We start from the raw sequence: 13639 nt of genomic DNA, 5'->3' as shown, positions 1-13639 counted from the left end.
GATAGAATGAATACATTCTAATGTTCCATCGTAGAGTGTAGTGACCATAGCTAACAACAACGTGTTGTATATTTCAAAAGAGCTAGAAGGGAGGACTTGAAATGTTCCCAACACAGAAATAATAAATACTTAAAGTGATGGATACTTCCAATATCACTATGTGTAGTATGTGTAGTATGTGATCACTACACATACTATAATGTAACAAAATATCACATGTGCCCACAAATATGCACAATTATTACATATCAACAAAAACTTAAAGAAAGAACAACATAAAACAACAAAAAAGCATTGATAGAAAAATGAATTACATATACATACATATATGTAAAATTTGCAAATATGTAGTACCTATCGTATGTTATAGGGGACCGATAATTTTGCTTCTATATTTGTACACTTGAAATAGTTATTGTATATAAATGTGCTATCATTTGAAAACGTAGAAAATGCCATATATACAGCTTTTTTCTTTTTTTATTTGAAATTACATTGACAGCATTTTTCCCCTGACATTACATACTCTTAGAGCATAATATCTGTAATTGATGAATTTCAGTGCATTGTTCTTTATGGAAACATTTTTAGAATTTTCCTCTGTTGTCAGGGATTTGGCTGTTACCAACAGTTCTCTACTATAAACAACAACAATCATGTTGAACTATCTTATACATGCAACTCTACCTGCAATTCATTCTTTGGATAGATTCCAAAGAGTTAGATTAGTTAATTTAAAAAAATAGATATTTTAAGGCTCTTGATGCTTGACGCTAAATTATTTTTTGTAAGAATTTCTATTTTCACCAGGAACGTATGAGTGTCATCTCATGGGACCCTCACCTACACTGAGGGTATGTGTGTGTATAATCATCACCAATTTACTTCTAAAGTCACCTCTCTCATCAATGGGCTGATTCTCAATTGTTCTTACAAGTGTTTTTACCACTTGTACATTTTTTTTTTTTTTTACTTTTGTGAGAACTTCATTTTAATGCTACATGCTCATTTGTGAAATATTCTCATCTACTTTCTTTTTGTATCTGAATCACTTATATTCTACGTACTTTCAAAAGGATTTTAAGTCCCTGACAGAAGAAAAAAATGCAATCAAAACACTACAATCGGGCTAAACAAACCATGCCTCACACATGGATATTGTAGCTTAATAGACACTTTCACATGAATCCTTCCATTTCATCTTGACAAGATGTCTGGCAGGTCTGGGTAATTGCAACCCTCCTTATATAGATGTAGAAACTGAGGCTCCTAGAAGGGAGGTGTTGGCGCTGGAGCAGATAGTTGTTCTCTGTCAACACCAGAACTGCCTCTGCCATCTGTTTCATCTCAAACCCACGCTGTCACCAGGTCCAGTCCATTCATTCAATAAATATTTATTCAGGGCCTGATTGCTATATGCCAGGCACCGTTCCTGGCATTAAAGATCCAGCAGAGAACAAAAAAGACAAAGTACTGCCTTAAATGTTAGAATGGAAGGAGGACAGGTGAAGATATATATTGTGCTAAGGAAAGGAAAGCTAGAAAGAGAAATGAAAGGGAGTGTGGGACAGAGGGTGAGGGGGCCAGGTTGGGGAGTGCAGGCATTACTGTTTATTTTGTTTTCTTTTCTTTCTCTCCGGTACACACAAGATTGCCAAGCATTAAGATTCTCCTGCAGTTCCAGGCTGCAATCCTTTAAATGAAGACAGACAGAGAGCTAGGTGGCTGCAGCCCAGCACTACACCTCACCCCTCCCTCAGTGTCATGCAGACAAAATGTATTCAGAAGTCAGAAGTGAAGTTGTGCAAATCCATCATTGACACTGCCTTCAAGGTTACCTCAGGGGAGCTGAAGGTACCCCTGCCAGAGAGCTGGATGGATGATGATGGGGACAGAAATTCTGGGGGTGTTGTAAATGGCGGCCGCTGCCTCTATAGGAAACCCAAAGGGAACACAGCAGAGGAAGAGGTGGTGGAGGAGCCACTGCCCTCTCGAAGGGTTCAATGTCATTCTGCGGATGCAACCAAATAACTTTTTCTTCCCTGCTGCTCCTCCATTTGAAATGACAGCCCGAGCTCGCTTTTTCCTTGATTGTGTAACTCTGATTACAGACAAGGCCAAGGCAATCCCAGGGCATTACTACAAAGCTAAGGGGTCCCCAAAGAACTAAAGAGTCAGCTCCACAAAAATTCCAGTTCCTAGCATGAAACTGCAGTATGAAAACCAAAGGGGCAAAGAAAAGGTATGTGCATTCACATCACATAGCAGTGACTGGAGTCCTGAGCTGTGTCGGAAGGCTGTGAGATCACATTTGGAGGTACTGATTGGTTTTGTAATCATGGCCCCATCGTGCAGTGCCATGAGACTTAGCTCCGTGGCCAAAGACGATGGCATCCCCCAGGAGTCCTGTGAGGTTGCTGCTGTTCTCTTAAGACACCAGGTAGCCATCTGATCCTCCCTGAACAAACTAACTGGGCAGACGGGTTTGTTAAACCTCTCTTGGTCTGACTTACATGAAACAAGAGAGTTATTTTTTTGTTTTGTTTTGTTTTAAAAAATAAACCTGTCTTTGGAGCCTCCTGCTCTTAGTTTCCAAGTCTTCTTTGCACACTAATATTTTAAGAAGCAGCAAACATTAACTGAGTATCTATTGCATGCCATACATTGTACTCTGAGCTCAGAAATGCACACGACTGACTACGGAGGAAAACAGCTTCAGTGAGAGCATCATAATAGCTACCCCCAAGGTCATGATTACTAAGCTCAAAAGTCTCTAAGCACATACATACACACACAGACAAAGAACCAACAGAGTTGGGGCCCTGAGTTTCCATGCTTCTTAGCAAGCCAGAAAGAACAAGTGAGCTATGGACCATTGGAATCCCTCAGCCAGTCTTGTCCCATCCAATGGCATCACCTTCCCTGCCTCTCTACAGCCAGGAATTCTCAAGACTCTGATTAGTCAGGGCTCCTAAATTCAGTTAGAGCTTTTCTACTGGTATAGTCACTCATTTTATTCACTTGGGTACCAAACTATCTATCTTGCCAGACTGTATTGCGCTGGTGATACAATGTCAAACATATCAGATACAATTCCCATCTTTGTGAAATGGTCACCAAATTGAGAAAACCAAGATTATATGAGTCCTTTAAAAATAGTATCCATGTGCACTAGAGAAGTATGTGTGGTTCTGCAGGAATAGGAATGGATAACAGAAATTATTGGGAAGCATTTAGGGCCCCAAAAAGGATCTTGGAATGTGTGTGTGTGTGTGTGAGAGAGAGAGAGAGAGAGAGAGAGAAAAAGCAGGGACAGAGTTTGAAGAGGAAACCCACAGTCTTCCACTTAATGGTTTCTTGAGTGATATCAGAACACAGCCCCTATTTCCAATGCAAATTCCCGGCTGTGGGCTGACTCAGTGTTGTACTTAGCATAGGAAAGAACCAGGCCCCTTCACCAGGTGTTGCTGACCTCAATCTCGTCTCCTTCTCCACACAGCTAAGAATGTTCGCCGACACAGACAGGAGCCTGGAGTCTAAATCTTACCACTTTAAAACATTTGGCTGCTCCAGGCAGATTTTTATCTACATCAAAGAGAAGGAAAAGCTGAAAATGGAACCTGGAGGGAGTGAAAAGGGTGAATGTGGGTGTTGAATGAACACAGATGGTCAGTGTGGAGTTTCACTCCAGAAGGGTTTGTTTGTTTGTGGAAAGAGATAGGGGCTGGGCCACTGCTCTCAGGCACCCCCGCTCAGCACCAGACAGGTCTGGCCCCAACTGCATCCTCTGTCAGCAAAGTTGCACTCTCCTGGTCTCTGTTGGGCTTTTACTCCTTCCATTCCAACTTATTTTTAACCAGGAAAATATAATGAACTATAATATGTTCATATTATATTAATAACATATTATAGTTCATTATATTTTCATATGCCAAGCTAAACATGCATGTTACATGCATTTTCTGTTTTAATCCTCACAATGTTCCTACTTTGGTGACATTATCACTGTACTTATTTCACACAGGAGGAAAATCAGAGTTAGGAAGGTAAGCATCTTACTCCAAATCCCGAACCCTGTGAAGATCAGACCAGGATTCAACCCCAAGGTTAAGGCCACACAGTATACCACCTGGAAATGCCAAGGTTTATAAGGAAGCAATAATCCAGAGATTTACCTTTCTGCTTGGTGATTCATTTATTTCCAGTAGTTTTCTTTCTTTTTGCATGATTTTCTTTTATACATAGTTGATATCTGTTTGTTTATGAATGAGTATAACTTTGTATCTTGCTTTTTTAAAAATATACTATTATGGACATATTATCACCAGAAACTCTTGGTAACCATGGTTATGAATGATGTAATAGTCTGCATAGTATCAGTACAAAGTATGAATGTGTATATCATAATTTATTCACACCAGTAAACTCTGAGTATATGTTTCAGCTATTTCCCTTATTGCTTTAATTGCCCGGGGACTATAAATCATGCTGCAGTAAGTATCTTTCTATATGCAACATAGTGCACTTATCAGCGTCCAAGAGTAGTAACATGTTAAGAGTTCTTGAGGTAGCTTCAAGCAAGGCTTGATTCCCTTCTTAATAATAACCATATCTTGGCAATTATTCCCTCAAGTTAAAATAATGGTACCTGGCTTATATGCTTTATAACTGTTGGAGTTCCAGTGTGCCTGTGCACGCACACGTGCATGCATGTGTGTGTGCACTCACACGTAGTAAAACTGTGTAACGTTAGCTGCTGTCGTGATGATGTCGATCATAGCTCAAGTCACACAGCAAAGCTCCCAGCTCTCCTTTCCTCTGTGCCTAATACTTGAAATAAAAGACATTTACAGTGAGTAAGCAGCTCTATGCACAGACTGTATTAGATACTCAGGTCAGCTTCTTGAGTCCTCCCCAGTACCTTGCAAGCAGGAGTTCTGCAAGAAAATGAAGCTAAAAATGAAGTAATACTCCAAGGTTTTTTACAGCCAGGGCATACTGGGCATCTTGAAGATTCAGAACATTTCAGAAGCACAGCCTCCTTCTACCAAATCATACCACCCTCCTGAGAGGTCCCGCATAACAAACCTTTAATGTCTCAGTTGCATGTATGAACCCAAAGTGCAATATAAATACATTTTTCACTTTCTTTGTGACAAGTCTCACATAATTTTTTTCTGCGGAGATTTCCCCAAATATCTTCATCACGTGTCAAAGATGTTTCCTCTTAGCTTCCTGCATTTTTTGGCTTGCAGTGACTTGGGATGGCCCTGCCCCCACTTCACACTTCACTTTTCCCTTGTAGAGATGTAGGAAGGGGGTCTGCAGCCTGCTGTGCTTGGCTGCAGTTTATGGGGAGGGAGGTTAAGCCGAGAGGCGCCAGGCACTGCTTCAATTACACTTTGCTTGTTCCGAGGGCTTTAATCATGACCTCTTTCTCAATAGATCCTTTCAGAAAGGCCAGGGGGAGAAAAGGCAATTGGAAACCCTGGTAGTAATCAGGGCCCCAGACCTTCAATTCCTTGAGAAACAAGGTTGGGACATAAGGCTCATTAAAGGGAGTGGGGCGAGCTAAGAGAGACTAGCCATTCCTGAAGGAATCCATATGTTTTGGGGGTGAGGTGGGAGTACACGGAAATCATAAACAATAAGTGGAAAGAGTAGGTGATAATAATTAATTGCTAGTTTTAATTAGGAGGTCTCTTAGGCCAGATGTTCGTTGAAAAAGAATGACAACCCCTCCTGAGATATGTAATGAAACTTCAACCCCCACGGCTGGGAAAGGGGGTGGAGATGCAGAGTATGGATGCATGAGAGGCATATAGGCCTTTAGCCTGAAGCTTCCTGTGCTGGGGGAAAGGAAGGAGAGGGCACATGTGTGTTTTTGTTGGAGCCCACCTTCTATCCCCCAGACTTAGTCATTTGTATTCTCTTTTGAGCAGTCAGTTCAGCAGAGCGTGCCTGCTTCTGATTAACCTAAGGAGGGTGGCTGGGAGACCTAACTTCTTGCCTGGACTGGGCTGTCTCAGGAATCTGGGCCTCTGTGCACTGTCTGGGACTCATTGTTCTGGGGAAGGAATGGGTGGAGGCATCCTGTGAGTCTTCCTCGGCTCTTGTAGACCGCAGGCTTTTGTACCACTAAGCGGGGTGTAACACGTGGTTGGCTGGAAATCTGGTGTGAATAAATTATGATGTACACATTCATTCTTTGTACTGATACTAGGCAGACTATTAAGTCATTTACAGTTATGGTTACCAAGAGTTTCTGATGATAATATGTCCATAATAGTGTATTTTTAAAAAAGCAAGATATAAAGTTATACTCATTCATAAACAAACATATATCAACTATGTATAAAAGGAAATCAAGCAAAAAGAAAGAAAAAAACTGGAAACAAATGAACCACTGCGCTGAAAGGTAAATTTCTGGATTATTGTTTCCTTATGAACTTTCACATTTCTAGGCCGTGTAGAGTCCAGCCTTAACCTTGGGGTTGAATCCTGGTCTGATCTTCACAGGGTTTGGGATTTGGGATAAGTTGCTTACCTTCCTAACTCTGATTTTCCTCCTGTGTGAAATAAATAGAATGATAATGTCACCAAAGTAGGAACGTTGTGAGGATTAAAATAGACAGCTCTTTTTCCTATAATGTGTTTACTGTGGGCCAGACCATGTATTAACCATGAGCTACCAGGTATTAAGTGTCAAACTCCTTAGGGAAGAAACATGGAGATGGGAACTTGCCCAGTGTGATTGATTAAGAAAATAAAATAAATATTTGATAGCAAAGTAGGGTGACTATAGTTAAGACAAATGCCCTGTACACTGGTGATGAACATCCTAAGTTCCCTGACTTGTTACTATGCATTATATACATATAAGAAAATTTCACATGTACTCCATTAACTTGTGCAAATAAAAATAATTTTTTTAAAAAAAAGAAGAGAACAGTCATTGTAATAGTAGCTAACATCCCCTGGGCACTTTCTAAGCAGCTTCCATGGAATATCCCTTTGAAGTCCCAGGAAAAACACCATGGCATACATCTATCTAATGTTATTTTCTAGAGATCTCTAAAGCTCAGGAAATTAATGGGACTTTCCAAGGCTCACCCCATTTGTGAGTGGCAGAGCTGGGATTTGATCCCAGGGAGAATATGTCCAAAGATTGGTCTCTAAGTTTTCATAAGAGGGAGGGGAACAATACCGAGGAAAGGCAAGAACTGGGCAAAACAGCATGGGAGCTGAAGGCAGAAATAAATGACTTCCCTTTGGGCCAGGAGTCAGCCAACTTTTAGAGTCAGATAGTGCATATTTTATGTGTTCCAGGTCATTCACTTCCTGTTGCAACTCCTCAACTCTACCATCATAGCGCAAAAGCAGCCATGTATGCAAATGAATGAGTGTGGGTGTGTTCAAATAAATCTTTATTTACAAAAATGGGTGGACTTGACTGATGGGGTATAGTTTGCCAACTCCTGTATAAGACCCGCATCAGAATTTGAGATTTGGAGTGGCTTTGAGAGAGGTTATAGTTGAAAATCCTCATTTCAGATTAACTGAGGTTCCTAGAATCCAGGGATTGGATTCCCACCACTAGTACTTTGTTTATCTGTTAATTAACTTGCCTAGTATCACACAGTTGACAAAAGGCAGATTCTGGACCTGAATCCACATCAGTTTAACTATGGAACCCAACTAGATTCTGCAACTCTGTTAATACAACTGATTGAAATGAATGCCTGGATGGGCTCTGCTCCAGCATGTTCCAGTGTTGGACAGAGAGTTATCAATGGTGAACAGCACTCGCTTGCATTTCCCACTGACCTTGTGACCTTGAACAAGAGATCAGCTTTTCTGAGAGTCAGCCTTATGCTGCCTTTACCAGATATGTCAGCAAGATCAGGGACCTCATATCCAGATAGATTTTGTTCTGACCATAGGCTTTGGGATCTGTAGTTATGAGACCTTAGGCAACTGTAAGACTCTCTCAGAAATAAGGACTGTTGCTTCCTACTCATATCTTTCTAAGATAACTCCACCAGTATCCCTGCCACCACAACCTGCACATGTTGCAACCAAGGCATCTCACTTGAATCATTTTGCAAACTCATACCCTCATCATAGGTTATTGGACCTGACCCAAGGCAAACTGGTCCACTGGCTGAATTAAACCAATAAGATTCTTCTGAAAAATAATTTGCACAAGGAGGCATCTCCAGAGTTGTGGTAGGTGAGTCTTACTGATGGGGAATAGACATGTCAACATCCAGCAACTCTTGATGCTGAAGTGTCTGAAGCCTCACTGGCTCTTGTCCATGGTAAGGACTTCTGTAGTTCAGCTACTCTCCAGCTTTTGAGTCTTTTGAATTTTGGATCAGTTTGGTCATAGTCCTACTTTTTAGGAGCTAATGTGTCCTAAGACGCCCATCTACAATACAAAAATAATGGATAGGTGTTTCATAAAGTTTGTCCTGAGAACAGAGCTAATGTAAAGGAGCCAAAAGGATAGATCTGGCAAACAATAGGCATGAAAACATGTTTGTTCCATTCTTGCCATTTACTTTCTGAAATGATGATTCAGGAAAGGAAGTATGATAGCTATACTGGAACCACAGACCCATGTACACTTATGAGTAGGAAGACACTGTAAAAGCTATCCTGAGCAAAACACTGACTCCACCTAGAAAGCCCTCTGGCAGCCTTATTGACAGACACCCTCTCCATTCATGCTTGAACAACCCCAAAGGGAAAGAGCTCATCCCCAGCATAGTGTCTGACTCCAGTGTTACATGGCTCTGATTATGCAGACCCTCTAATTTGTAATGCACTAGACATGTGGACTTTTTTATTTGTAATGCAATACACATGGCCTCCTTGGAATTTTCTCCGCTCATCCTTGGATTGCACTTTTGAAGCCGTAGAGAAGGAAGTACTGGAAGTTCTAAGAGGCAATATGCAAAATATAGAAATAGGCCATGTGTTGGGATGGTGAAACCATGAGGAATTGTGTTACCTATTCACAGATACCATCAAACATGGCCAAAGTTTTTCTTAAATTTTTTAATAATGGACATACCTTAGGATTGAAGCATTTGAAGAGGAGGGATTTTGCTCCTCGTTTTCCTTAAGTTATTTGTTATCCAATCAAAACATCTCCAAGTCCTGCCATTGCCTCTCATGAGGTACAATTTCCTTCTCTGTATTTCATCCAGCTTATCAACATCTCATGAAAACATGGAACTCAGAATAAAAACAGTAGGTAACCTGGGAGCTGACCAGGGTTATCACATTCATTTATTTTTCTCCCTGCTTTGCACCAACCCCAGAGCATATGGGGGAATGTAGTTCCTCCATCCCAACCCCTTCATCCTGTTATTCCAGTGGGTCCTATTAGGAGATAAACAACAACTTATAAAAATAGTCGACATCTTTTACTGTAACAATCACCCCAGGAAGCCTGTGCCTATGGAAAAATCATAAGTGAATCTCCTGGGATTATACACACAGGGCCAGTGGCCCTTATGGTATGTCTTCCTCAAATTATCTCCCCGAATCTCAGCCTTACAATGACTCTGTAACTTTCATTTCCTCACAGGATTTGGTACTGACCAGTGCTTGGTTACCATCTAGTATCCAGAGAATGCTTGAGATATTTTAATTCAAATTTCTACTTTCCTAATTCAATGCCTTTTGTACAACACTCTGGAAGAGATTTTAGCCTTTTTAACATTCAATTTGCCATGTTTGGTTATAGAAACTGCCAACTCCCATGTTCTAGTGTTGGCATTTTAATGAAGGCCTAAAACAACTGTAGGAAAATAAATGAACAATGTGAACACCACCTGGCCTAAGCAGGGCATGTCATAGTGACAGGCATGACCCAGACCACGGGTCAATTAGTGTTAATTCATTAATTATAGTCCAGGAGGGAGAGCATGCATTTGTATTATGAAAGATTATTGGAGGGTTTATTTCTTTGTGAGCCAAGTCCCAGGACCATTCACCATTATATCTGCTGAGAAGCCAGCATACACATTGTACCAAGTGTGTCAGGAACTAAGGAAGTCAGGATAGAATTTGGGTTGCCTCAAAGCAATTTGCCATGTTCCATCCCCTTGCCTCTTTGCATCTCAGCACCTGCAGCCACTGAACCAGAGGCAGCTGGGCTGAGCCACGTGCAAAGTTATTCCACTGTGATTTGCTGTCACTGAAGACAGCCAAATCTCACAGCGACCTACCCAGAACTCTTGAAGAGCTGTTTTTCTGTTCCTGAAAACTAGAGCCTTAATCCAAAGGGACTAGAAGAGACTAGAAACATGCAGAGACTAGTGTTAGGGGCTGCTTCAGGGGGCAGTAGCACGGTGGAAGGCTGTGGTTCCCAAATGTTAGTGCAAATCCAAATTAAATTACTTGGAGGTTTGTTAAAACGCACATCTCTGAGTGTTTAGCAATTCTGGGATGAGGCCTGGGAATTTGCATTTGTCATGAATTTTTAGGTGATGCTGATACAGCTGGTCCAAGGGCTGTACTGAAGAGCACAGATGTAAAGGAGGAAGGTTCACAATTAAGAACACACAGGTTCAAGTTCCACCTTTGAGACTTATAACCAGGTGGCTTTGGCCAAGTCACTGCACCCTTTGAGTACTAGAGTATTATTGTTGTCATTGTTGTTGCTGCTGCTGTTTATAAAATGTTAAAATAATCCCCAGGTCAAAACGTTGTCCCGAGCCACAGTGTCCCTGAGCCTATGGCAGGAATCAACATATCTAAGTCTCAGCCTCTCCAGTTTAGAGATTTCTGAAAGAAATAAAAATAGAATTACCACTCTACTGTGTGTTAAACTACAGTTATTCACACAGTGGAGCTTCAGTCAGTGTCAGGTCCCTTCAGTTGCTTGGGGTCCCTCTGTACCTGCACAGGTGAGCCTCCTAGAAATGACGCTATCATTTTCTTTTGCAACTACATCCTGTGACTTTTTAACTTAACAGACCTTCCTAATATGCCCTTCATCTTATGCTGGAAAAAACCCACATTGCCCACCACACCAAAGAGTACTCAAACCCACGGACCAGGCCAATGGAGACAGGATGTCCCTGTTGTCTCCACATCTGGCCTCTCCAGCACAAGCCTCTAATTTTCTGTGGCTCTCGCTTGGCCTCCCTTCAATGTGGGAGGGTAGTGTGGATAATGAGCCCCATCTGTGGGGCAGCTGGGTTCTGAGGCCCCCCTTCTCCATGCCTTTGAAGAGTACATCCATGTTCTGCCTGGAGGTCTCCTGTTGTGACCAGCATTTCTGTTTCCCATTAGCAGTGCGGAGAATATCGAAATGTTAAAAGGAGGAAGCAAATTAATGCCCTTTTCTGGGATGTGCTGAAATTGACCAGTATGGAGGATGTTGCTACACATGAGAGTGTCTTAGATACAGATATTACTGCACCTACAGCCAAAATGGCAACGATTTCCCTTCCATAACGGCAAAGCATGTTGGTGTGGTGGCTGAAAAACTGTGTGATTTAGAGTCAATATATTAGGGTTTGAGTTCAAACTATTCCACGTGTAAGTCACAGTGACCTTAAGCTTAGGGCAGGTGAAATTACAGAGAGCTCTACAGAGGACTTTGAGTAAGATCCCTGCTCCAAATTACCTTAACATTGTTTTCTAAAGCAGAAAGTAGTAATTAAGAAAACTTGAGTGTACTTCAAGATATTAAAACTAACTGACCATTCTAGACATATGGACTCGAGCTTTTCAAATATAAAGTCTACAAGTTAATTTCTTTTTCTAAACTTTACGTTCATCTGTGAAATGACTGCCTCCAAAATCCCAAATAAGGTGAGCCTGAAATCCTCTCTGAGTCTGTATCTATGGGATCTTTAGTTATCCCTAGTTGTTTCTCTCTGAATGGTTCTGGATAGATCTTGTGTAAACTCAAGGATGTTTGGTTTTATTCTACACCTTTGACATTTGCTAAATGGAGCAAAAACATAAATGGTGCTGAGCTTTCTGACTGTCACTGAGCAGCAGCCTTTTGTCACTTACCAGTTCTGTGAGTCTGGCCAATGTGCTTAATCGTGCAGAGCCTCAGTTTCCTCACATGTAAAATGAAAGCTAAAACCTATCTTTTAAAGCTGTAGTGAGGATTGCTTAAGAAAACATATTCCTGGTACATAGAAAATGCTCAAAACCTGTTATAAACCCTTCCCCTGCCTATACTCACCCCTTCTTTCAATATAAGTTCCCCGCCCCCCCGCCCACCAAGTCCTGGAGGTAGGTGAGTTCTTTAAAGTTGGATAATCTAATCTTGTGTTTTTTTTAAAGAATGTATTTTGTTCACAGTTATTTTAACTTAGAGAGGGTTAGTTATGCCAAGACTCTATTCAGAAAGTGTTCACAGCAATGGTGTGCTGGTAAATGTTTGACAATGGGCTCTCTGGAAAAGGTGAGGAGGGCAAGCTGCAGTTCGCTGAATTCCATACTGGCTGATTTCAAGCTACCAAGGAGACATCGCTGGTCACAAAGTTTGGAAGAAATGAGCATACTTGGCTTATCTAAGCTGGTGAGAGCTGGCTCCAGTGTAGCTAGGGGTTGCAGGATGAGGAATTGGCCATTTGAATATAGTTATAGAATACAGCAAGAAAGAGAGAAGGGCAGAGATGGAGCACAAACCAACAAACAAAAATGAAATAAAATAGCAAATGAAAGGAAAAACAAAAAGAAAAAAAAAGACAGAAACAGAGGCCTTAGATATCATCCCTTCCAATTATTCTATTTTGCAGGCAAAACGAGGGACCAGAGAGAAGAAATAAGCTTCCCTCCGGTCATCCCTCACATCGGTGGTGGACTTGGCATACCAAACCAAAGGCTTAAATACGTGTGATTAGAGACCAAGCATTCTCAAGAGAAGCTAGAATTAATGAGTGAAACTGAGCAAATAACACAATAGTTTGAAACAAATAAAGCATCACCCCACAGTTAAATCTACAATAAAGCAATGACTTCCCTGGACAAACCCCAACACTCAGCTACTTCGAACTCAACTAGCCAAAAAGACTTACGACTAGTCTTGAGAAATGGGCTGTGTGGGTGGAAAATGGACAGGTGCCTTGGTATTAGAGGCATCTCCAGCACCGAATGTCAATAATTCTGTGATTGAAGGGCCTGCCATTTGGCACTTAGCTGCCACATAGGAACTGGCAGTATTAACCCGCAGCTACAAGCAATTAACATGCACAGTCTTGTGAGACTTGTTGCAAAATTTGGTGGAATTACTCTGTGATTTCTCCCTCTAGCATTTGCTTTGCAAAAGGAATAATTTCTTTTGTGTTTCAGGTTTTACGCCTTGTGATGTCAATATGTATTTAGACCAGATGGTCCAACCATCTTAGGAAATTCAGAGCTGCAGATCCTTCTTCCCCAAATTGAAAAACTCAGCATCCCAGTTAATGCCACAGACTCCCGTCTGTCATGATGGTGTGTAATTATTTTGAGAGTGAAAGAAAAATTTAGTTTTAGGGATTCCCCAAGAGTCAGACACCCTGGTTAGCCTTGGCCATCCCAGTCCAATTCAAGGCTCTGCCACTCACTAGCTAATCTTTTTTTTTTTTTTTTTTTGAGACGGAGTCTCGCCCTGTCTCCC

The sequence above is a fragment of the Colobus angolensis genome, unplaced genomic scaffold (genome assembly GCF_000951035.1).
Source record: "Colobus angolensis palliatus isolate OR3802 unplaced genomic scaffold, Cang.pa_1.0 Scaffold339, whole genome shotgun sequence".
In the NCBI taxonomy this organism is placed as follows: domain Eukaryota; kingdom Metazoa; phylum Chordata; class Mammalia; order Primates; family Cercopithecidae; genus Colobus; species Colobus angolensis.
This window is presented reverse-complemented; position numbering follows the sequence as displayed.